Below are 27461 nucleotides of genomic sequence, written 5' to 3'. Positions count from 1 at the left end.
AAATATTCTTGTTTAAGCCCTACCCCCAAAAAATATAGACTTGCTTGAGCGATAAAGTAAAGTGAAGAGAAAAAATTAAAATTAAAATTAAAAAATAATAGTAATAATTGTAGGTATGGCCAGGTGGTGCAGTGGACAGAGCACCAGCCCTGGAGCAGGAGCACCCAAGCCCATATCTGGCCCCGCACACCCACTCAGCTGTGTGACATACAAGTCACCCCAATCATACAGAACTGCAAAAACCAAAAAAAGAAAAAAAAGACCCAATATAAAATAAAATAGTAATAATAGTAGGGGTGGCTGGGTGGTAGACAGAGCACTGGCCCTTGAGCCAGGAGCACCCAAGTCCAAATCCGTCCTGAAGAGCCCAACAATCACCCTGCTATGCAGCCCCAGGCAGGCCACCCAGCCCCATTTGCCCTGCACCTCCCCCAAAATAATAATAATAAAAAATGTGCTTCAGTCTGTGTTCCAACACCACCAACTCTGTCGTGGGTGGATCACATTCTTTATGATAAGTCCATCACTAAAGTTACTTCCATATTTTTCCACCATTGCCATTGCTGATCGCAACTCCCTCCTTTTGTATTTCTCCACTACCATGTACTATATTTTCTCTCTCCTTTCACTCTGACTCTGCTGTAGGGTAGCTGAGTGGCACAGCAGACAGATCCCTGGTCCTGGGGCCAAGAGGCCCTGAGCCCCCATACCACCCCTTAGGCCCAGCATCCATCTGGCATTATGGTCCCAGACAAGCCATCCAATCCCAGCCCCTTGAAAGAAGTAAAAAAGAAAATGTGTTATATCTGACCACTCTCCCCCCATGGTCCATCCTCTCCTCCTTCATTCACATCCCCACCCCTTCCCCCTGCCCCCCCTTCTTAGTCCAGATGTCTATACCTCATTGAGTATATATATATATATATATATATATATATATATATATATACATATATGCTGTTTCCTCTCCTAGCCACCTCTGATGAGAGCGAAGATTCCCTCATTCCCCCTTGCCTTCCCCCCTTCCATATCATTGCAATAGCCCATTGTAATAAAGAAAAATCTTATTATATGAAATATCTTGGCCTATTCCCCCTCTCCTTTTTCTTTCTCCCATTACATTTGCCTTTTTCTATTGATTCCATTTATACACCATATTTTATCTTCAAATTCAGCTTTCTCCTGTGCTTCATCTATAAAATCTCCTTCTAACCTGCTAGGTTAATTGAGAAGGTTCAGTATCATTTTTCTATACAGGAATACATGCAGTTCATCATCATTAAGTCCCTCATATTTTCCCCTTCTCCTCCACTCTCTATGCTTCACCTGAGTCCTGTATTTGAAGATCAAACCTTCTGTTCAACTCTGGCCATTCCAACAGGAACATTTGAAATTCCCCTGGTTCATTGAAAATTCATCTTTTTCCCTGGAAGAGGACATTCAGTTTTGCTGGGTAGTTGATTCTTGGTTCCATTCTAAGCTCTTTTGCCTTCCAATATATTATATTCCAAGCCCTACAAGCTTTAAATGTAGTTGCTGCTAAGTCCCATGAGATCCTGATTGCAGCTCCACGGTATTTGAATTGTGTCCTTCTGGCTGCTTGTAAAATTTTCTCTTTGACTTGGGAGTTCTGGAACTTGGCTATAATATTCCTGGGGATTGTTTTATTGGGATCTCTTTCTCAGAGGCGATCGGTGGATTCTCTCCATTTCTATTTTGCCCTCCACTTCTAGGATATCAGGGCAACTTTCCTGTAGTAATTCTTTGAAAATGATGTCAAGGCTTTTATCCTGATCATGACTTTCAGGTGCTCCAATAATTTTTAAATTATCTTTCCTAAATCTGTTTTCCATATCAGTTGTTTTTTTCAATGAGATGTTTCACATTTTCTTCTAATTTTTCATTCTTTTGGTTTTAAAGTATTGTGTCCCGATTTCTGGTAAAATCAGCAACCTCCCTCAGTTCGATTCTTTGTCTAAAGGATTTGTTTTCCTCAGAGAGCTTTCTTATCTCCTTTTCCATCTGGCCAAAGCATTCTTCTCCTCAGTAACTTTTTGAACTGTTTTATCCATTTGACGTAAGCTGGTTTTTAGTATGCTATTTTCTTCAGCATTTTTTTGGATTTCTTTGACTAAGCCACTGACTTCATTTTCATGTTTTTCCTGCATCTCTCTCATTTCCTTTCCCACTTTTTCTTCTAACTCCCTCATTTGATTTTCAAAGTCTTTTTTGAGCTCTGTCATAGCCTGAGCCCAATTTCTGTTTTTCTTGGAGTCTTTAGATGCAGGACCTTGTGCTTCCTCATCTTCAGACTGAGTGTTTTGATCTTTTTTTGGGCTCACAGGTAAAATATTTCTCAATGGTGCTCCTCTTGTTTCTCTGCTTGCTCATTTTCCCAGCCTGAGCCTGTTTTGGGGGTGCTTCCTGAGCTTTTGGGACACTCCCACAAGGATCTCAGTGTGTGAGGCTCTGTCCTCCCTCCTGGTCTGTGAATGACCATAAGCACCTCCCTCTGCCACAGGGCTGAGGTGGGGGGGGCCTGCTGTTCTATGGGGGGGTGCCTAGACTGCAATCAGGATCTGAATGTGGTCAGAACCCCAGCAACCTGTTCCAGGGGCAGAGGACAGAGCTCAGCAAACTCTCTTCACAGCCCTCCCTAGGTTCAATGGGCTCATGTCCTGGGAGCTCCTGCTTACCGGCTCCACCTGCTTCTGTTTCCTGGATCTGGGCTGCTGCAGCCACACTGTTTGCTGTATGCCCTGAAGGCTGGGCTTCACATGCTCACTCTGGCAGAGGTCCCCCCCCACTGTTCCCCCAAGTTGTGCCCAGGCTACCCAGGGTGTAGGTCAGGAAACTCCCCCACTGCTGTGAGCCCCGGCTCCCAGCACCCTGGAGCTGCCTCCGGGAGGCTGAAATTCTTTCGCTCTGGCGGCCACCCCTCTGGCTGGCCGCCCCTCCAACCCCGGAGAGCAGAGCCTTTCTGCTCTTTTCCAGGTTACCTTGAGTAGGAGAACTGCCTCACTGGGTCCTTCTGTGGGTTCTGTCTCTCCAAAATTTAGTTAGAGTCCTTAGTTTATAAGTTTTATGAGAGAGCGCCTAAGAGAGGATCCTCTCTTGTCGCCATCTTGGCTCTGCCCCCTATTCTTTCTTCTTTCACCAAGTCCATTCTCAAAAGTATTTTCCTCCTGATTTTTATTCCCCTAATCTAGTCTCCCTTCTCCTCCTTATTCCCTTCTCCTCCTACCTTCATTTATGGTAAAATAAACTTCTGCACTCAAATGGATACATATGTAATCCCCTCTTTTAGTCAATTTCAGTGAGAATAAAATTCAAAGGTTTTCTGCATTCCTGCCTCCCCCCCATTTCACTTATCTTTAACCATTAACCCAATGTAAAATTTCTTTTTCACTTTTGTCAGAAAATTCTCCCCATTCTACCTCTCTCTTTCTCCTTCTCCAAGTGCATTTTTCTATTCCCCTAATTTTATTTTAGATAAGCAAGTCATCAAAATCTCACACCTGTGCTTTCTATTCATACTCTTTATAACTGTCCTAATAATAAGCTAGGTGACACAGTGGATAGAACACTGGCCTTGGAGTCAGGAGTACCCGATTTCAAATCCAGCCTCAGACACTTAATAATCACCTAGCCATGTGGCCTTGGGCAAGCCACTTAACCCCATTGCCTTGCAAAAAAAAGAAAAAGAAAGAAATTACAAGTATCATTTTCGCATGTACTAATATAACAATTTACCTTTATTGAATCTCTTATGATTTCTTTTCCTGTTTACCTTTTTCTATTCAGCTTGGATCTTTTCATCAGGAATGCTAAAAAGTCTTCTGCTTCTCATTCAATGCCTCCCCCCCCAATGAATGATGATACTCAGTTCATCTGGGTAAGTAATTCTGAGTTGCAACCCTCGCTCTATTGCCCTTAATATTCCAAGTCATCTGAGGCTTTAATGTAGAAACTGCTGAATCTTCTGTTATCTTGACTGTAGTTTCATGATGTCTGAATTGTTTTGATTGCATTCAATATATTCCCCTTGGTAGGAGCTTTGGAATTTGTCTATAATATTCCTGGGAGTTTTCATTTTGGAATCTCTTTCAGGAAGCAGAGGGTATATTATTTCCATTTCTATTTTCCCTTCTGGCAGTTTTCCATAAAAATTTCTTGAAAGATCAGGTCTATGCTGTTTTAAAATCATGGTTTCCTAGTAGTCCAATAATTCTTAAATTATCCCTTATAGACCTATTTTTCTAGGTCAGTTTTTTTGCCAGTGAGATATTTAATATTTTCTTCTATTTATTCATTCTTTTGATTTTGTTTTAATGTTTTTGATTTGTCATTAAGTTATTAGCATACACTTTCACAATTCTAATTTGTGAGTAATTATTTTTTTCATTGTACTTTTGTACCTCTCTTTCCATTTGGTCGATCCTTCTTTTTTAAGGAATTCTTATTTTTAGTGAATTTCTGTGCCTCTTTTTCTATTTGGTCAATTCTGCTTTTCAAGGCATTCTTGCCTTTATTAGATTTCTAATGTCCCTTTTACCACTTGGCATATGAATTTTTTAAAGATATTCAGTAGTTTTTTTGTGCCTATTTTACCAAGCTGTTGACTCTTTTTTTTATGATTTTCTGGTATCTTTCAAATTTCTTTTCCCAATTCTGCTTCAACTTCTTTTAATTAATTTTATAAACAAATTTTTAACTCTTCCAGGGTTTGGGGATAATTCATATATTTCTTTGAGTCTTTTTATGAAAGTCTTTTTGATAACTACGCCATGGAAAACTTATTGGCCTAAAATCAAGAAAGAATAAACATAAAAAGAAGCATAGGTTGCCATGTAACCTATGTGATCATGGAGGCTGAGTGGTAAATAATATTACCTTATTTGAATCTCCCAATATGAAATGAAACAATCTTCATGTATTAAAACCAGAATGGAAGAGAGAACCAGCAAGATCATAACTTTGTTTTTGTTTAGCTGATGAGTGATCAGTTCTTCTGACTCTTAGTAAGAGGATTTGCATTCTCATTTACCATTGTAAGTTCTTCATTAAATGAGTCATCTAAAACTTGATGCAACACTGCAGCCAAAACTTCCATGTGTTTGCCTGGAAACAGGATTAATTACTAAGTATGCTATATGGTGGGAGATGAGGAACACAAAGTACCTCAATTGCCTGACTATTGGTGAATGTTGTAGAAATGACTGAAATAAATAGGAAATACAAATCTGAATGAGAGTTACCTGGAGTGGGCAAAGAAAGGGTGTTAATAAGAAAAAGAAAATCTGAAAGATGTTGCAAAGCAAAGGCAACAGGCCTTTTCCAATTCCCTTCAGGGCTTAGCAATCTCCCTCTTAAATTGCTTGGAAGTATTCTGCCTTTCTTAATAAAAGAGAAGTCATATTAGAATATATTTCCATTTTAGTGTAAATTGGCAACTATTTTTCACCCCTGTTGTTTTTTTTTCTCCAAAACTTTGTCAAAGACAACTGAAAAACAGAGTCAGACCTAATTGGACCATCTGAGGTCACAATAAACCAGTATATTAGGAAATCTATCTCTTTCCTGAAAGAAAAATTAACTGATCCAAAGGTCAGTGGCTAACTAGATATTAGGAAGATCATTTTGCAGGGAATGGAGAAGGGAGTGAAGTGGCGGGTGGGGGGTGAGGGAGGAATTGTAGCAAGAAAACCAACCAAGAGGCTTTTGCAAGGGAAGCAGTCAAAAAACAAAGAACGGTTGAAGATAAGTGAGAGATTGGCAATCTGATCCATAATGCACTGGATGAAATAGAAAGAAATGGGATCATTTGCACTTGAAGAGGGCTTGACTGGCAAAGAGATGGCCATTTTATTATATGAGAAAGAGGTTAAGGAAGAGCTAGCAGCAAAGGCACATGAGAAGGTTGATAAGGAGATGAAATGGTAAGAAAAGAGAAGTGGTCTCTCTCTTTGACTTCCTTAGACTGTCTTCCACCCAGCCCAGTCTGAGACAGGTCCACTGCCTTCCACAGTCAGTCTCATACTTCCACACCTCCTATCAAGCTCACTGATATGAGTCTCCCCTTTCTTTCATCTTCTTCCACTCATACACCACCCTCAACTCAAAATTATTGTCCCTTAGTTTGTCTCACTAGTTAGCTACAAACTTGCTATTACTGAGTCAAATACAGACCCTGGTTGAAATTACCTCATAGTCAAGTCCTGGAGACTGGTTGGGCTCTATGATGGTGCCTTTGTTGCCTGTAGCATATTTTTTGAAGTATATAAGGAAAGAGCTTTGTAATTACAAGCAAAATGATTGCTATTCCAAATTTCCATTCTTTCCAAAGTGATGTTTCATCAAAATCAAATCCTATATATGAAAAAGGAACTATGATGTTGAAGACAATCAAAATATCCCTGTAAGGACTGCTGGAGAAGAAGGTCTCAGACAATATGTTTCTAGTCCCTTAGGAGACCTGCTCTCTCAGACCTCTCCATATGGGATACAAATGTGACTTATGCACTACACTCTATTTTGGTTAATCCACACTCAGAAGGGTTCCAGGAATCTATACTTTAAGTAAGAAAATAGAAGAGGGAAAGAGAGACCTAGCCCTCAAGATTACATAGGAATTAGTCATACTCAGGAGGTCAGGACTATGTGGAGACTAAAGACTTAGGTAAGTTTTTTTAAAAAGAATGAGGGAAAATTCAGGATATAGACTTCAAAGAAAATGGTCTACACTCAGAATAAAGGGTACCCTCAATAGAAATAACTATATAGAATGGAGGACAAAAAAGGGTCAGAGCAGCAGTACACAGGTGAGAAATTCTCAAGACTGGGGGCTGAGAGGCAAATAGAGATCAAGCTATACTGAACAAGAAGGGATAGGAACTGGACAAAGACTGAGGGACACTCAAAATTATAGGCTGCTAAGAGATTGCATTTTGGAGCTTTATTATCATCCCATGATTGTTGCCCTCCCCTCCCTTCTCACCTCTGCATCTGTGTCGTATCCACAAGTTAAAAAGGGTCATTTCAATTTCAAATGAACAAGTCAGAACCAAAATTCCACTAATCTCATCCATCTAGGGCCTTGACCTGTGAAAATATACTGACAGAAGCCCCCAACCCAAGAAAGTGATTGTGAATTTATTTTCTTTGCTGCCCCTTCCCCATAGCAAGATTCAAGTACAATATAATGCTCACATGGATATAATATCCTTAGCAGCTGCACCAAACTAGGATAATAAATGGAACATGATCCCTGTGGCCAAAATTAAATTTCATATACAAGAGTGATTTGTTCACCTTCCCATTGTGCCCTCTGGAATTCCTGCTCCTTAATGACAAATGATCCTTCATTTTAAACCTCTTTCTTGCTTCCTGCTCCTTAATTCACAAAATTGCTTTCATTTTAGACCTTTCTTTTATTCCTTCCATCTTCTGGCATTCAGTGAGACCTGGCTGCCCCTCAGGAATACTTCATTCTTTGGATGGCCTTTCCAATATTTGTTGCACCTCATGTCCTCTAACACAATGGTCCTTAAGAGAACCTCATTTTATTACCATTACCAGCTCTATTACTATCATTCAGTAATCCTTTTTTTCTAAATATATAATACAAATAGCTGATAATTTCCTACTGGCCTCCAGATCATTCTTCCTTTCTCAACAAGAAAGTAACTAGCTCAAAGAATTTCTTTTCCCTCCAAATCCTGTCATACAAGGACATATCTATTTCTGTGTCTCAGTTTCTCAATCTTTTCAGGTCCCATAACTTAGTCTTCTACTCCAACTCAGTCAGATAAAGGTCACAAAATCATACTCATGATGAACCACAAATTTATTTTCATACTATCTTTCCCCAACCTTATTCCTTCTTAACCTAATTTTTTCTTCATCATGAACTTCCATCTTTTTATGATTTAATACTTTTTCCAGGCCATCACCTCTGACATTTCACTTTTCTTTATTGACTTTCTAATTATTCTCTTACCCTCAAAATACAACTCTTTTTAAAACTGTACTAATCCTCTCAGGCATATTACCATTCTTCCAGTCACACAGATTCAAGTTTATAATGTAATCCATGATCCCTTACTTTCCCTCACCCCACATATATAACCATTTGTTAATATTACTTCCACCTTGTCTCTTAAAATATTATTTTCCTTTTCTTCTCATAGGGTTGCCTTTTAAAATGCATCTTGGCCAGTTCTTGCTGGCCAGTTTCCTTGCTTCAAAGGTCTCCTCTCTCCAACCCATCACCCACTTAGCTGCCAAAGTGATTTTGCTAAAGCACATGTCTAACTAAATCTCTCTTCTGCACAACAAATACCAAAGACTCTCTATTCCCCCTAGGGTCAAATATAAACTCTACTTGCCATTAGACCTCTTTACAACCTGGCCCCACATTTAGAGCCTGTTCTATATGACTTCAGACATTCTAAGGACTGCTCTATTCACCTCCTTGTTCTACTCAACCATTTTCTAAGTCTATTCCTTTGAATAGACTGGTTATGACCATTTAGAACCACTAGGGTTTGTTGTTTTTTTCAAATAGCAGCTCAACAGCCACCTTCCACATGCCATCTTTTCAGATGATATCTAAAAGATTCTGGGACCATCCTTCACTAATTATCTTGTATTTGTTTATTCAGGGTTATAAATGGATTTTGTCTCCTTTTTATCTTTGTATCGCCAGTAACTAGTACAGTGCTTAGTGTACTGTTGGTACTTAATATTTCTTCTTTTTTGATTGATTCAAGTATGATAATTTTGGTCAAACTATACTAATCTCTGTCTTTTCTCCTCATTCTGTTTTTCCCCTTTCCTTGCTTGATTCCTAAGGCAAAAATTGTCTCTAATCCATTCTCATTTCTATGTATAAGTTCATTCTTCAAGACACTTCTCAGGGGTCACCTCCTCATTGAAACTTTTCTTGACCCCTTCCAATCCTCAGGTAAAATTGATTTCTCCCTTTTCATATTTCTCACAGTATATTACCCAGATCACCCCTTTTACTTATCTCAGTTTTGTATCCAGACTTACACTCATAGACATTGATAAATCTAAGAAGGTAAGTACAAGAAATTTTTTTCCTCAGTCCATACTACAAAACAAAGAATAAGTCAGTTTTTTTAAAATGCTGGTTAATTTAAACTTTTTTCCAATTGCTTTAAAAGATATCCTTACCTTGCACATAATCCTACTTAAAGTCAGGAATTGGGACTGAAGGAGAGGAAGGAAATATTTTTTTGCAATCTCATAAAGCCTAGTACATGCTTTGAATATAATAATTTAACTAACATAATGACTGAAAGGTTGAGGAAATAAACAGGATTCAACAGGATTAGTTCCTCTCAGAGGCCTCCAGAAAAATATAGAAGACAGGATCATAAGGGTAGAGGGGGACTCATGTAGAAACATACCTATATGAGTAGTTAGGAGGATCACAGTTCTATGGGTGGACATTGAAGAACATGGAACATTGAATCTCCTGGGTGGGATAAAGGATAACCTTTGGGAAGCAATTAACTACAAGGTAAAAGTCAGACTCTCAAGATTCAGGGTTCGAAAATTCTTGCCTTCCCCCAAGCACTCCTGAGCAGATAAGCCTGGTGAGTCAGATAGGAAACCCTTGTCCCATTTTCCCCTCATAATTACCTTGGATACGCAGCATATCAAATAAAAAATATAAATACATCACAATCAAAAATGTAATGATGAAGAAAAAGTACAGTGGTGGCAAAATCTGTGACACAGCTGCTTCACCTAAAATACAATAGCACAAAATTCTCAGGACCAAAGCAGTAATGTATCAATCCTTGCATCATCTTCCCTCCTTACCTCCCACTCTCACTCCCCTCACTGAGCAGAGGACAACACCTTCTCTATGGCCAAATCCTAAGCTCCAATATTCCTGCTCCTCTCTGCTCGTTTTATATCCCACAAGAGACACTCCCCTCCTTTCCACCAATAACATAACCATGCCTATATTCTCTTTCTCCATCCCCAGCTCAAGTCACACCATCTATTTTTTAGTCCCTTTGTAAGATATAGTATCATTCAGTTCCATTGATTATATCAGGGAGTATAAAGAGCATTGAGCACCAGTTTTGTTTACTTTTGGATGGATGTTACACCCACAGGATTTCAGAGTTAGAAGGGAACTCAGAGGTCCATCTTGTTTAACATACACTTGAATCAGACTCCTTCTACGAGTGATCAGCCACCCTTTGCTTAAAGTTGTACAAGGAGGAATAGCAAACTAATTCCTACATAGGTCCCTTTCATTCTGGTATGCTCCAATTGTTAGAAAATTTTTCCTAGCCAAAACTTGTTCTTCTGAACTTGGTATTCAAGAAGGACAAACTGTATGAAACCCAGTTTCTGTGGGCCTCTGAGTGGGAAGAGGGACCTTAAATTGTCTTTCAACCAGAACCAGCTTGAAACTGGGAAGACATGACCCTGTTGTTACTTCTGTCTCTAGAGTAGGCATTTTCCTGTTTTCTAGTAATATATTTGAGATGATTTTGACCTTGTGGACTTAAAAAGCCATACTCAAAGGATCTGGGCATTGAGATTATTTCAAAGAATTGCTAGAAGCCAGACAGTAGAAACCAAAGTCCCAAGGTAGCTAAAGGACTCGTTACAATAGAACATAAAGGTAGACTCATCCTTCATAGACTAAATCATATTTAGAAGTCAATTTGGGTGTATCAGTGTTATACAGAAATTTCCATTGGTTTGAACCTACTCTCCTACATTCTCCAAGGACTTGAGGGGGTATCTGGAAGAGGAAATATTTATAATTTTGTTCTCACAATATTTTGGTAAATATTCCTTTGGAAAAGCTAACTGATATTAATTAGATAAATAGAACTGGGATGTGCTAATCACAAGCAACTAATAATGGAAGAAACACAAAAGGATGTTGACTCTCAAAGTATTATAGAAAGGTACCTAGTTTCCTGACAGGAGATGTATCCAGCTTCATTCTGTAGGACTAACATAAGAAAATTGCTTCATACTTATCATAAAATTTAAAGCTAAAAGAGACAAATAAAGTCGTCAAGCCCAATCCTCCCTTATTATAGATGAGAAAACTGAGGCACAAAAAGCAAAATGATCTGTCCAGGTTTACATAGACAGTAAAAATGGATAATAGATTAGACTTGTTTCATTTGTGGCCCTAGCACAAAATTAATAACAACGGGTGAAAGCTTCTGAGAGGATGATTTAAACTTAATGTCAGCAAAAAATTCCTAGTGACTAAATTTATCCAGAAATGATGGGGCTGCCTCCCAGGGTGGGGGTGGGGGGGTAGAAGGACTTCTTATTAGAAGTCTTTGAACAAAGGCAGAAAGCTTATGAAATTCAATAAACATTCATTATGCATCTTCTATGTGCAAGGTACCAATCTAGGACTTATAAGTCAAGATCATAGGTCAAATGAAAATAGGAACCAGCAATTACATGTTCAGAGAGATGTTGGAATACATGTCCTTTGAGTTTCCTTCCAATTAAGCTATCTTGTGATTCTAATAATAATAGTGCTGGGAAGACATTCCTCCTCCCCCAATATAGATGCATAAACAGGTCTACTCCAGACCCCAGTTCCTCACCTAAGATCTTCAGCTCCAATTCAGCTTCCTCTTGGTAAGAATCATCTTCAAATAGACACATATATCTTCCTGCATCTAAGAGTCTCACTTTCCAGATTTTCAGGGTGACATTCCCATTAGTGATACCATCTCTCACCAGTTCCATCCTCCCTTGATAATCAGGGTCCTGGTCTCCAAAATGATCCTTCCCATCTCGATAGAGATGTACAATCTGAGTGGATTGCAACCAGACTATCTCCATGTGCTGAGCATTCTGAGGTGGAGACAGGTAACATACTAACTCTGCCTCTCCACCAAGTGAGATCTGGATGGGTCCTGCAGGTCCAATCACTGAGAACCGTCCTGTTCAATAAGGCAGAAAGAAGAAAGAGTCAGCGAAAAGAGTAGCAGAAGATGAAAAGATATACAAGTTTAATGCTAGAAAAGTGTGAAGGAGAGAACATGAAACTAGAATGAGGGGAAGGAAAGTACCATGTAAAGGAGTTGAGGAAACAACTTCCATATTTTCCCCAAAATAAGACTGAGTCCAAATTCCAAGCATGAATTTCTTGCAACCCATTTCCTATAGAAAGGTTGGCTCCAATATCTCATATCCAACAATAAATGAGCACTTTTTGTCCATGTAGGCTGCTCATAGTTCCTTGGAAACACAGTTGGCAGTGATTTTATTCCATGAATTTTTCACCCCAGTCACTCCTTCTTTCAGGTTTGGCTTTACAAAGCTTATTTCTTTCCATTCTATTTACAGTAAAGTCATTGATTTCCATGTGTAAATGGTACTTGAATGGTTTGTTTATTGCAAAATCAAGAGTCCAGAGATAGGCAGTCATTCCTGCAGGAATCATTTATCTATTCTCTCTGTAATGAACTTCTTCATGTTTTTAGTGTGGTGAGTGCTGGCTGAATCCCAGACCTTTTTGGCTACCTCAGAAAACAAGTAGAAGCATTTAATCAACCCACTTCCTTATAACTATTTGTATACTCCAGGCTTTTTTGGGTTTAAGAATATCAATGCTTGAAACACTTTCAATCTTATTTTTCTTGCCCTTAGTGATGATTAGAGGTGTGGCTTTCTTTCCATCCAGACTTTTTCAAGTGTGAGTGTTATTCCTGAGTTGTTAATTTACAAAGGAGCCTGATTGGGTAATTACACATAATGATAATTTTTATCATCAATTATTTTAAGAATAAATGTCAAGATATTTATTTATATGTAATTATATATTAATATTATTATTTTATAATTTAATACATCCATTGTATTTTGCAATGGACAAAATAAATGCCTCATTCTGGCTACTGATCTTAACTGGTGCTTATTTGGGGAGGATAGGGCTTATTATGGGTATCCTGAAAAATCATGCTAGTACTAATTTTCAGGGAAATATGAGGAAATTTCAGGGAAATAATGGAGGGGAAAATGTATCAGGACAATGATTAGACTACAGAAGAGAGAAAAGGGGAAAGTGGAAAATATCTTCAGAAGAAACTTAAGAGAATATGAGGGAATGTTTGAGAGGGTAATAGGTTGGAATAGAACCATTCTGTGATCAACTCTCAGTGTTAGAACCCTATTCCTAGCCTCTGGAAGTGAAAGAGAAGCAAATACTCTTACCTGAAGTCAATGGTGGCTTCTTGAGAAGAAGGATGAAGGCAATTACAAAATGAGAGAGAAAGGAGCCTGAGAGATTGAACATCTCCATCACACCTGGGAGAAGATACAGAAAGTATTAAAGGTTGATGTGAATTTGGACATGTGATGGTAAATGGATATGACAGAGAGAGTGGGAACATTTTCTGTGACAAGGACTGACTGATAAGAATAGAGATCATTGGCTAGATCTAGGACACAGGACATCAGCAGCTATGAAAAGGACATAGGAGATCATCAGTCTAATGACTGTCTATAACCTCTATCATATCTAGTCAAGGCTGCCTGCCTACAACTCTTCACTCCTAAGATTACTCAAAAAATCCTCTTGGATTTGAGTCTTGGATCCATAACCAAACTTATGGACTCATTCTCCTCTTCACAGCCTTCACCAAGGCTGCAAAATTTGCTTAGATCACATCAACCTCTTATTTCCAATTCTTGCTTCCTGTCCAGTCTCCCCAGATCACACCTCCTACTCTTGCTTGTTCTGCCATAGCCCTCCTGAGTCTCACAGTACTGAACCCCTCACCTGTTATAAGATTGGACTTAAAGGAAAGATTTTAAGTGAAATCATCTATCTGCCTCAACAGACCTCTCTCCAGCTACTGATACTTGACTTGGAAACATTTTTCAATGATTAGCATAGTCTCATACTCTCTCCCTCCGGTCTAATGATTCTGAAACCCTGTCTGTCAATATATAAACTATTCTCCATCCCTTATATCTGACTTACTTATTCCTATTTTCTTCAACACTAACCTCTAACTGTTGTACATCAGATCTACTAATTCTTTCCACTCTACTCTTTGGAATGCTTGCTCTGTTGTCAACAAAGCTAATTTCATTTAAACTTTTTCTCTTCTTCCCTAAATCTTCTACCTCTCACTAAAATCTGTACCTCTTATGATAATACCACTTCTCTAGGATGGGGGGAAGGAAAGTACAGTGTAAAGGAGTTGAGGAAACAACTTCCATAAACAACTTCCACCATTTCTAGTACTGATTATAAGGTCACTCAGAGTGTCTCTCTGTCCCCTGCACTGATGAACATGCTGGAAATTCTTTATCAAGAAGAAAGATCAGGGGGATCAATATGTATAATTTCCAGTACATGTATGCAATTATTTGACTGGAAATTAATAATAATAATAATAATAATAATAATAATAATAATAATAATAATACAGGTTTTACACCATCCTTGCTCAATTTTAAATGTTAATTACACTTATGTTTTAAAAACTTAGATGAAAGAACTATTTCAACTACTGACTATCCACATATATTTCATTTGAGAGAAAAGTTAAAAGACATCACCCAGTTAGCCACGTTTGCAGCTCAGAAAACCTGTGAAATAAATAAATAGAGTACTGGCCCTGGAGTCAGGAGGACCTGAGTTCAAATGTGACCTTGGACATTTAATAATTACCTAATTGTGTGACCTTGGATGAATCACTTAACCCCATTACCTTGGAAAAATAAAATAAAATAAGAGAGAATTCTTCAAATATTTGAGTATACTCAACAACCCTCCAAGTTTACTTTTTTCCAGGTAAAATTCAATTCAAAAAATATTTTTCATGTTTATTTCCATTTAACAAATTGTTTATTTAATTCTCAGTATTTCTTACTGTGCTAAGCTCTGGGATTACAAATATAATTCCTTCCATCAAAGAGCTTCCATTTTATTTATTACCCCCTATTCTGTTAAAGGTCCCATGTGGAAGGATTTGCAAGGTGCTGAGCTGGCCTGAAGATAGGAAGACTGAATAGCCTCGTTTTCTTGAATCTCTAAGCTCTTCACTAATTGAGTCACCCTCTGAATGCTTTTCCACATGGCTGTAGCCAAGAACTAAATACAATATTCCTGACCTTGTCTGAACCGAGCAAGTTACAATCACCAATCCCTTCTCATCCTTTGGGCACAATGGCTCTCCTTCCATGCTGGATTCCATTCTAACCATTCTATCCTATGCCCTCTCTCCCATTCAGTCCTTTCTGGCTACTTTATCCCTCAAATTTGTAATGTTCAAGGTCCTTTCTGCAGTCTACCCCATTCACAAGCCCCAACTGCTTTACCCTACAACTTTCATTCTACCTCATTCAACCTACCCTGTTTGTGATGGCCTGCAGTTATCTCCTCTACCTCTACTCTCATATTTATTATCCAGCGTATGAGAACCAGGGTGAATAGAATAATCATTCAGGTTTAGAAACTACATAAATCATTATTTCTATTTGATTTCTGGCATTATACCAACCTGGGAGGGACCCTCATTCCTTAGAGCTTCCCAGAATCTAGAGATCCAGAAGAAAAAGAATCAGTATGAGCGGGGGTGGGAGATTTGGGGGTGGTTGAGGAAGAATGAAGCTAAGGATAAAAACCAAACTTACCTCCAAACATGAGCTTAACTGAGGGACAATGCTGAGTACCTGTGCTGGCTCACTTGTGTACAGGACCTCTTTGTTTAATATCTTCAATGCGCAGGAAGATTTCTCCTGGTTGCCATCTGCACATCTCCTCTTATCTACTCCCCATGATGTAGTCCTTTCCCCCAAGCAAGGAATGTCCAGAAATATTGACATTCCAAAAGGGAGATATCCTACAACAGATCCCAGATCTCCCCATTTCCCACTCCATCTGCTCTATACCTCCTTTGGTGTCAGTATGATGTAACCCAGATCACTCCCACTCACCCCAAAACACAAACCCACACACATTCCTTCCAGGGTTTATGGCCTGTGACTGCTCCTCTCCATTGTTATCTCTGTTCAAGAAATTTCCATTAGACTATGAGTTCCTTTTTTTGTATCCCCAATCCTTATCAGGGTGCCTGCACATATTAGATGCTTAATAAATTCTTGATGACTTTACTTAACTTGATTCCTGCTTCAATAATAATCCTCTTTCCATTATATCATGGAGCCTTCCAAACAGTAGATTTTACGAAAGAATAGAAGGGAAGTTAGGAGATTAAGGTGAAAGAAAGAATTACAGGAGAGGGAAATCATCAGTGCCTAGTGTCAGGAGATGGAGTGAAGAGTGCAAGGAACAGGCAAGAGGCAAGTATCACAGGGTTGCAGATTATGTGGAAGGGACTAAGGTATAAGATGATTGGAGAATTAGGAAGGGGTCAAGTTAGGAAGGTCTTTGTAAACCAGAGGATTGTATGTTTATCTAATAGTAGAGACAAGAGAAAGTCACTGGAAATTTATTGTTTTGATGACTTATATGTACAAGAGTTGCATGATAAGAGACTTGAGGCAAGGGAGATTCACTAACAGGCATTTGCAGGAGTCCAGATGTGAGGTGATAGGGACCTGCCTCAGCAGTGTCAAAGAGAAGGGACCATAAATGAGAGATGTTACAAAGGTAAAATTGAAAGGCCTTCCTTATCAAGAGTTGGATATGGAAGAATTAAGGATGCCCCCTCAGGTTGCTAACTTGGATGCCTAAAAAAGATAGTAGTACCTTTGTGTGGGATAAAAATCCACTTTAAAAATATAGACTCCTCTGAGCAAAAGGGAAAGTTTATTTTGGCTTTTCTCAAAAAAAGGGCATACTCCAAGTCTCACAAAGGTAGTGAAGATCAAGGAGCTGCCCCAAGGTGACAGTCAAGCAAGATTATATGACCTAGCACCATCCCCCCCCCCAGCCCCCCTCTCTTCCAACCTGATTGGTTAAGGTTTTCAGAGTCACAATCTTTATGCAAAAAATCTACCCAGCAACAAAGAGAAGAATAAAAGTTTTCATAAAATATTACCTCACCATCTGGATGGCGAGGGTATCAAAAGAAGATTTCTAATGGCCTTCTGTTAAATGAATTAATGAATTAATGTTAAATGAATTGAGTATGCAAGGTCTTCTTAGTTTAGCACTTATCAAACAAGAGAAGACAGGCTACTGTGCTTACAATTCATTACTAAATTAGGTGGCTAACTAAGACTGCAAGGTCTCTTCCACTATTTCCCTCCCTAACAGAATCAATGCAAAGTTTTTTGTGGAAACAATCCACTGTTCACCTAGCAGGATTGGGAGGGTGTCTGACTGGGAATGCAAGGCCTCTCTCCGTCTTCTAAGAATAGTCTAAGGGTAATAGTCTGTCTTTGTTTTAATGATTTTTAACCCTGAGAGGACTTCACTAAGAATATTAACTCTTAAGAGGGGAATATTCCACTTACCTTCAAAGAAGAGAAGACTTCCAATGGATATGGTTAATAGAGATGGACTGGATAGAGATCCAGTGAAGGTGACTGGTCAGATCTGAAGAAGAAGAACCAGAATTGAGCAGAACTATAAAAATCTAGAGAAAAGAGGGTATTTAAGCAACAGAAAGTGACACCTAGGTGGCTCAGTAGACAGATCACTGAATCAGTGCTCAGAATTAGAATCAGGGACCAATCCTGGAGAGGCAGGGGCTTCTATCGCTGGCTGAGACTTCATTTGCCCTGCTCTACCCTCAACTTCTCTCTTTTTTTAGTTTTTGTTTTTGTTTTTGTTTTGTTTTGAAAGGCAATGGGGTTAAGTGGCTTGCCCAAGGCCACACAGCTAGGTAATTATTAAGTGTCTGAGGTCGTATTTTAACTCAGGTCCTCCTGACTCCAAGGCTGGTACTCTATCCACTGGGCCACCTAGCCGCCCCCTCAACCTCCCTCTTAGCTTACTTAAGACCTCCCCTCTTCCACCATCCACCACTTCTCTTCCTCTCTCCCGCCAGCACACCCCGCCTGGGCAGTTAGCAAGACGAGGTGGCCTTGCCCGTCCATCCCCAAGCGCACGTGGCATCTGGGTCCACTCAGCGCGTGCCCTCCTCTCCCCCGGTCCATCGGTTCCTTCATCCCTCCTGCCTGCGCCCATGGCTGGTCCCGGGGGCACCCGGGCGCCCGACAGTACTCTCGCTGCTTCTCGGATTCATACACGCCGCATCTTCGATATTTCTGATGAAAAATGGTGCTGAAAGTGCCTACACACTGGCTAACTTCTCGGCTGCCTTTCTTATGAACCACAGCACCAAGAGTGGTTTTGTGAATTCAATTTTTGAACTTCCACGATGGGTAGTGGCAATGAATAGCAGCAAATGCGGTAAAGGGAATGCTTCAGATCCTGTCCTAGTGATTGGTTTTGGAGAAGGAAAGACTTTAACTGCATTTCACAATGACCACAGAGTTATTCAGGTTCATCTATTAAGTTTTACTTATAACTTATCCGATGAAACTTTTTTCACCAATGCAAGTCCCAAAGCATGGAGTGAGGAACACAAAACGGATATTCAGGTAGACATAGATAAAAACTCCAGATGTATCATCAGTAGCCAAATAACTATGAATAACTTAACAGTTTCTCTTGGTGATGTCACCATTCAGTCATACCTTTCAAATAACAGCTTCAGCAAGGAGGAAACTCTTTGCAGTCAAGAGATGCCTTCCTCAGCAGCAGTGCCTACAAAATATCCAATGACTCCCCCTAGAACCACATAGACCAGTCCTCCTCCACCAGAAACATCATCTGTTTCCAAGTATAATATGAGAGGTACAAATGGAACCTACCTGCTTGCCAGCATGGACTTACAACTGAACATCACCTATGAGAAAAAAGGCAGGGCGGGGCTAGGTGGTGCAGTGTGGACAGACCTCAGCCACATAATAATTATCTAACTGTGTGGCCTTGGGCAAGCCATTTAACCCCATTTGTCTTGCAAAAACCTAAATAAATAAACGAATGAATGAATGAATAAATAAGCAAACAAACAAATAAATAAATAGATAAATAAGAGAAGAAAGGCAACACAAGTATTAGAATATTTAATATCAATACAAATAAGAGAGCTGTCAGTGTGAGCTGTAGTCCTCAGGTAGCAATATTGGAGCTGAACATTGAAAATTCCATTCTGGTTTTCCATTTTGGAATGAATAAAACTCCCAGCAAGTTTTTCCTACAAGGGAGTCTCTTACCTGATGCTAAATAACCCAGTTTTGAAGCTGTCAATGATTCATGGAAGTAGGTACAAGTAGGGAAGTCTTACAAGTGAAATGCTGAAGAAAATATTAGTCACAGACTCATTTTCAGTCAACATATTCAGAGTTTGAATCCAGGTTTTCAAGGTGGAAAATGACAAATTTGGATCAGTTGGGGAATATCTTCTGGATGAAGGCAACATGCTGATATTCATAGCTGTTGGTAGAACCTTTGCCACATTAGACCTTATTGTCTTGATTGCTCATCTTACTGGAAGAAAAAGAAGTCATCCAAGATATCATACAATGTCATGATTGTACTTATTCATTCACCACTATAGATCAACAATAGTTGCAAGAAGCCTATGGTTCATTTTCCTGAGCTTTAATTGATATTGAAAGAAAGGCACACTTCATTTCCCCCCAAAGTCTGCTTTATCATATGTGAAGTCCATCTTCCATTATTTACTGTGCACAAGAGTATCTTCTGACATGATGGTGTTAATTTTACTAAGTTGGTTAAATATTTTGCTAACCAGTTAAAGATCAGTATTTAGCAAAGTAGGCATGTAAGCTAAGTTTAAGAGCAGTTTTCAAAATTGGCATTGACTTTGTCATTTAACTTTTTAAGACTGATGTTCATTTATTTTACTCTTTACTTCATATTTAAGCCTCATAAAGGGAAAACCCTCAGTCTTACTACTTATATCTGCCTGTAATATAAGTTAGCAAATTGTTATGCTGATACACTTAAATTTAAATAACTGAGAAATCAAAAACTAAACATTGTTAGGTACTACAGGGCTCTGAAATTCTTTAAATTAAACTTTAAAACCAAGAAATACCTGATATGTGCAGAGGGTGAATAATGCAATATTCAAACCTTATAGGAATTCAATTGAACAAAATTTTTTTGTATTTTTAATGCTCCATCACGTAAAGAGACGGTATTTTTTAAAAATAGATTTCAAGAGGGAAAATTATAGGAATTTCATAGCCAAGTTTCAAAACTCCCAGATAAAGGAGAAAACATTGCAAGCAACAAGAATTAAATAATTTAAATACTCTGGAGATAGTCAGTATCAGTAGTACAAGATCTAGCAATTTCTACCTTAAGAGACTGCTGGTCTGAAAATTTTTTATTTTGAAGAGGAAAAGAACTAAAGTTGTGAGCAAAAAGAATAGTTTAATCAGTAAAGTTGACTACAATCTAAACAGAAATAAATGGATATTTAATGAACTGAAACACTCAGATATTTGTGACAAAAAAAAAAACAGAACTAAAATGGAACGTTTATCATACAAGGTCCAGAAGAAACCTAAGAAAATATTAAGGACTGATTATGGGGGGCTCATCAATGTCAAATAGTTACTTCTAATATATGAAAATGTTATCAGTATTCTTAAGATTGTCATCATTAATAGTTGTTTGAAAGAAAGGTTAGGGCAGAGTTCAGTATGAATGAGTTTCTAAAACACATAATTGAGAAGGAAAAGGTCAAAAAGGCAATTATCTCATATAAACAGACATGAAAGAAAAAATTGATAAAGAGGAAACAGGTGGAGTGGAGGGCTGGTAGTGTTAGAATCTTACTCTCTTTGGATCTGGATTAAAAAGGGAATAACATACATTTAAAAGGGTATAAAAGTCTTCTATATTTACAAGGAAATAAAACAACTAGGGAATAGGTTAAGAAAAGGACTTTTAGAAGGCTGTGAAGATTAAGATTTAGTAACATAGAGGAGAGAATAAGGGAAGGGCTCTTAGTGGGGTGATAAAGTTATGGGGATAGGGTAAAAAGAGAGAGAAGGACAAATAGTGAGTAAAAATAGGATGGAAGGAAATTCACAAATAGTAATTATACCTTTGAATACGAATGGGAAAAACTCACCCATAAAATGGAAATAGATAGTAGAATGGATTAAAAAAATTAGAATCAAGCAATATGTTGTTTACAAGAAAAAGATTTAATGATGAGAGCTACATACAGAGTTAAAATAGGATGGTATAGAAATTATTACGCTTCAGTCAAGGCAAAGGTAGTAATTGTAATGTGAGACAGAGTTATGGCTAAAATAGATTTAATTAAAAGATACAAACAGGGTAAGTACATTTTGATAAAGGTTATATAAACAACAAAAAACAAGTCCTAGAAACAATAAATAAATTGTTTTAACAAAGAGAATGACATTAATGAGACATCATGCAAAATCTAGAGGCATAGCAAATACAGTAATCAGAGGAAAATTTATATATCTAAATGCTTACATCAATAAAATAGAGAAAGAACAGGCCAATGAATTGGGTATACAATTTAAAAAAATGATTGAAGAGGGAAGTGACAAATATTGGAGGAGATGTGGAAAAATAGGAACACTAATTGTTAGTGGAATTGTGAACTGACCCAAACATTTTAGAGAGCAATCTGAAATTATGCACAAAGAATTATTGTGCTACTTATTCCTGTGTGGGATAAAAATCCACTTAAAAAGGAGAGAGAGAGAGACTCCTGAGCAAAAACAAAAAAAAAAAAGTTTATTTTGGCTTTTCTCAAGAAAAGGGCATGCGCACACACACACACACTCCAAGTCTCACTAAGGTAGTGAAGATCAAGGAGCTGCCCCAAATTGATAATCAAAGAAGATTATATGGCCTAACTCAATCTTCCCTATCATCCCTCTCTGTTGACTCATTAGTTAGTCTTTAATTACATTCTACTTGTGAAAATCTAGCCCAGCAACAAAGAAAAGAATGAAAGTTTTTCATAAAATATTACCTCACCATCCAGATTGTGAGAATAACCTTCAGGATTATAACTATCTTATTGAAGTAATGTAACTTTTCTTGGAATGCAAGGTCCAGGAAGAGTCTATTTATCTTCAAACAAGAGAAGAATTATGAGCTTCTTTGTAATGCAAGGTTTTTCTCATGGGAAAAAGTCTACTATCCTTCTAGTAGTCAGTAAAAGTAGTCTTATCAAAAGTTAGGAGAGTGAGCCACCTGTTTGGAATAGATTGATAATAATAATTTGTTCTTTAATATTTCTTAACTCTGAGAGGACTTCACTAGGAATATTAACGCTGAAATGGTTTTATTGGGAATATTCCACTAATACTCTTTGACCCAGAAATACTTCTGCTAGGTCTATATTTATGAATGATTAGGGAAAAAAGGGGGAAAAAACCTATACATTCTAAAATATTTATAGTAGCTCTATGGTGGCAAAGAACTGGAAATTGCAAAGGATATTCATCAATAGGGTAATGACTGAACAAGTTTTAGTATGTGATCATGATCAAACACTATTTCAGCTCAAGATATATTGAAGGGGTTTGAGAAAAGTTCTGCCACACAGGTAAATGAGGAGAGCAACCCAGCACAGACATGGAACAGGAAAGCCTAGAAGGAGGCTCTTAGCCATAGTACAGAATTCAACTTTTAAAAATGAACAAAAAAAATAACAAGAGTTCAACCATAGAAACCATTGCTATGGCAACAGGGAATATCAAAATACAATTTCAAAAAAAGAAAGCAGTGACAAAAATGCCTACATGTGAAGCCTCAAAGGTGATTATGAATTGTTCTCAAGTCCAAAACATTCTCTTGGAAGAACTCAAGAAAGATTTTAAAAGCCAACAGAGATGGAAAAAAAACTGGGAAAAGAAATGAAAGTTATGAAAAATTTAAAAAGGACATACAAAAAAATTGACTGGATAAAATAATACCTTTAAAAGTAGAATTGACCAAATGGAAAAGAAGATACAAAGTAAAAATAAATCCTTAAAAATTAAAATGGGACAAATGGAAACTAATGACTCTGTAAGACATCAAGAATCAATCAAACAGGGGTGGCTAGGTGGCATAGTGGATAAAGCACCAGCCTTGGAGTCAGGAGTACCTGGGTTCAAATCCGGTCTCAGACACTTAATAATTACCTAGCTGTGTGGCCTTGGGCAAGCCACTTAATCCCATTTACCTTGCAAAAACCTAAAAAAATAAAAATAAAAAAAAGAATCAATCAAACAAAATCAAAGATTTGCAAAATAGAAGAAAATGTCAAATATCTCATAGGGAAAACAACTGACCTAGAAAATAGGTCCAAGAGAGATAATTTTAAAATTGTTGAAGTACCTGAAAAATCATGATTAAAAAATGAGCCTGAACAATATCTTTTAGGAAATTATCAAGTAAAATTGCCCTAATATCCTAGAATAAGAGAGTTAAAATTGTACTTGAAAGAATGCACAGATCACCTCCAGAAAAATGCTACAAAACAAAAACTCCAAGGGACTTTATAGTCAAATTCCAGAATTAAGAGATAAAGGAGAGAAAGAAATAATTCAAATACCAAAAAGCCACAATTGGATTACTCAGGACTTAAAAGCTTCAGCATTAAGGATCAAAGGACATGAAATATGACATTCTAGAGGGCAAAGGAGCTTGGTTTACAACCAAGAATCAAATACCCTGCCAAATTCAGCATTTTCTTTGAGGAGAAAAAAATGAACATTCAACAAAATATGGAACTTACAAACTTTCCTAATAAAAAGACCAGAGCTAAAAGAAAATTCAAGCTTCAAATAGAAGACTCAAGAGTCTTAAAAAGGTAAATGGAAAGAAAAATATTAGTAAATGAAATTAAATTCTTTATTTGTACTTCTTGAGAACTATATTTCTATTAGAACAATTAGAAGAAATAAACTTAGAGGATGTGGATATAATTCAAATATGATGTGATGATATTTTTAAAAATTTAAACAAGAAAAAGAGGATTGGATTGGGAGAAGGGGAAAACAGAAGCAGGTATATCCCATCATATGAAAAGGCACAATTGGACTCTTATAATAGAGGGAAAGAAGGGAAGGTTTGAAAAGTGATACAGATTTGGCTTAAAGAAGGAATACCATTCATCCCCATTGAGTTTATTTATCTCAAGGGGGAAGGGAAAAGAGAGACTGCAAGAAAGAAGGGAAGAAATAGAAGGGGAAATGGGAAGATTGATAAAAGGGAGGGCAGATCAAGGAAGGAGATGGTCAAAGGTAAAACACTGGTGAGGACAGATAGAGTGAAAGGAGAGAGAAAAGTAGAAATGGGAAAAAATAGGATGGAGGGAAATACTCATTATAATTGTGAATGTGTAGAGGATAAACTTGACCATGAAATAGAAGCAGATAGCAGAGTGGATTAAAAATCAAAATCCTACAATATGTTATCTGCAAGAAACACATTTGAAGCAGAGAGATACACTCAAAATAAAGGTAAAAGACAGGAACAAAAAAAATTACACTTCAACTGAAGTGGAAAAAGCATGAATAGCAATCCTTATCTTAGAGAAAGCAAAAGCAAAAATAGATCTAATTGAAAGAGATAAGGAAAGAAACTACATCTTGCTAAAAGGCACTATAGATAAAGCAGTAATGACAGTACTAAATATATATGCACCAAGTGGTACAGCTTCCAAATTCTTAGTGAGTTATAGGAAGAAAGAGAATATAAAATTGTACTAAGGAGACCTCAAACTCCCTCTCTCAGAATTATTTAAATCTAACCAAAAAATAAAAAAGGATAGAAATGAAGGAGGTGAACAGAAAAGTTATATATTATAGAACTTTGGGTAAAATATATTATATATTATATATATTATGTATTATATATATTATTATATATATTATAGAACTTTGGGTAAAACTTTTGGGTAAAATTGAATGGCATTAGAAAGTAATGCACCTTTTTCTCAATGACACCAACACAAAAACTGATCATGTATTAGGGCACAAAACCTCACAATCAAATACAAAAAGGCAGAAATATTAAATGTATCTTTTGGACTTCTGGGATGGTGCCAAGATGATGGTGTGAAACTAGCATGCTCTCAGAACTTTTCCCTACACAAAGCTAAATGAAACTTCTGCACAAGTATTAAAGTTACAGATCCTACCAAAAAAAAAGACAAAATCCAAAGAAGTTTTCAATGGTAGACATCATGGATGATCTTCAATAAAGGTCTATCTCTTTGGGGGAAAGGGAGAAGTAAAACCCAGCTAGACAGGAGAGTGGGAAGGCCACTTAGTTAATTAAATCAGAAGTGATTTTAGGGGCAGAGTGTTAGACTTAAAAGGATTAGATTCAATCCATACTTCAGTTAGCAAAGGTTTAAGTACTATAGTTGGGGAGTTAAAAGGGGGAGGGAGTGTGAGAAAGGGTATGTTTGGGAGAGAGGCCTACAAATGATTCATGAAATGATTTGGCTTTGCACGATGCTTTGACTCCTGCGGATTGTCCTTGAAGTGTACTTGAAAAGGGAGTAAGGTATAAAATGGATATAATTTGATGTGATTCATGAATCTTGCAAAATGTATCTCTAATGAGACAGAAGAGGGGAGTGTACTTAATGACTATGAGGCAATGGTGCTTATCAAACAGTCAAGCAATCAAATCAATCACCTTGTGATTGTACTTTGATTGATAGTACTTTGAGCTTATCAAGCAATCAATTAATCAACCTTTGACTGATAGAATTTTAATTGATGGTACTTGATTGATAGTACTTGACTGTGAGCACCTCTTTCCATATATAACACCAGGTTAAGAGGCACAAAGATCTACTAAGGTAGAGAGAAAGCAGGAAGAGTGTGAACACTGAATAAATTATATTCAATAGATTTGGCCCAGAGAGGAAAAGATATATTCTCACAAAATTTATGGGATGCATCCAAGGCAGTTTCTAGGGGAAATTTTATATCTCTAAATGCTTATATGAGTAAAAAGAAAAAGAGAGATCAATGAATTAGGTATGCAACTAAAATAACTAAAAAAAAGAATAAATTAAAGATCCCCAATTAAATGTCAGATTAGAAATTCCAAAAATCCAAGGAGAGAATAATAAAATTCAAAGCAAGAAAGCCATTGATCTAATAAATAAAACTAAGAGTTGGTTTTATGAAAAAACTAATAAAATAGATAAACCTTTGGTTAATCTGATTTTAAAAAACAAAGAAGATAACCAAATTACCAGTGTCAAAAATGAAAAGGGTGAACTAACCAACAATGAGATGGAAATTGAAGAGATAATTTGGAGCTATTTTGCTGAACTGTATACCAATAAATTTGATAACCTGAGTAAAAGAGATGAATATTTACAAAAATACAAACTGCTCAGATTAACAGAACAGGAAATAAAATACTAAAATAACCTCATTACAGAATAAGAAGAAACTATCAATAAAATCCCTAAGTAAAAGTCTCCAGGTTTAGATGTATTTATAAGTGAGTTCTACCAAACACTTATGGAACAATTAATTACTATTCTACATAAATTATTTTAAAAAAAAATAGAAGAGGAAGAAGTTCTAGAAAACTCCTTTTATTGACACCAACATGGTGCTGATACCTAAACCAGGAAAAAAATTATAGAACAATCTCCCTAATGAATATTGATATAAAAATCTTAAAGAAAATTTTAGCAATGAGACTACAGCAAGTTATGAATAGGATAATACATCACGATCAGGTAGGATTTATATCAGATAGGCAGGGATGGTTCAATATTATGAAAACACTCAACATAATTGAAAATATCAGTAACAAAACCAATATGATTATCTCAATAGGTGTTGAAAAATTATTTGACAAAATACATCATTCCTATTAAAAACACCAGAAAGTAGTGTTTTTTTTCCTTAAAATAATAAGCAATATCTATCTAAAAACATCAACAAATATTATATGTAATGAGGATAAACTAGGAGCATTTCCAATAAGATCAAGGGTGAAATCTTGATGCCTATTCTCACCATTACTATTCAATATAGTTTTAGAAATGTTAGCTTTAGCAATAAGAAAAGAAATTGAAGGAATCAGAATTGGCAATGAGGAAGCAAGGCTTTCACTCTTTGCAGATGATATGATTATAAACTTAGAGAACCCAAGAAAATCATCCAAAAAACTACTTGAAGTCATTAACAAATTCAGCAGAGTAGCAGGATATAAAATAAACCCACATAAGTCATCAGCTTTTCTATATATGGACAACAAAGCCCAAGAGCTTTGTAGAGACTGAAATTCCATTTAAAGTAGCTGTGGACAACATTAAAAACTTAAAAATCTACCTCTTGAGGCAAACCCAGATACTGTATGAACAAAATTACAAAACACTTCTCACACAAATAAAGTTAGATCAAAACAATTGGAACAATGTCAATTGCTCATGATGGGTCAAGCT

General features: G+C 37.1%; 2 pseudogenes; one reads left to right on the top strand and one right to left on the bottom strand.

Moving 5' to 3' along the window:
* Positions 1–6211: 6211 nt before the first annotated feature.
* LOC141499446 (uncharacterized) lies at positions 6212–15227 on the bottom strand (annotated as a pseudogene).
* A 2913-nt stretch (positions 15228–18140) lies between these two features.
* On the top strand, positions 18141–19554 carry LOC141499445 (lysosome-associated membrane glycoprotein 1 pseudogene; annotated as a pseudogene).
* The last annotated feature ends 7907 nt before the right edge of the window (positions 19555–27461 follow it).

This window comes from Macrotis lagotis, chromosome X (genome assembly GCF_037893015.1).
Source record: "Macrotis lagotis isolate mMagLag1 chromosome X, bilby.v1.9.chrom.fasta, whole genome shotgun sequence".
Classification (NCBI taxonomy): domain Eukaryota; kingdom Metazoa; phylum Chordata; class Mammalia; order Peramelemorphia; family Peramelidae; genus Macrotis; species Macrotis lagotis.
Note: the sequence above shows the minus strand (reverse complement) of the source record. Positions and strands in the feature narration are given on the sequence as shown.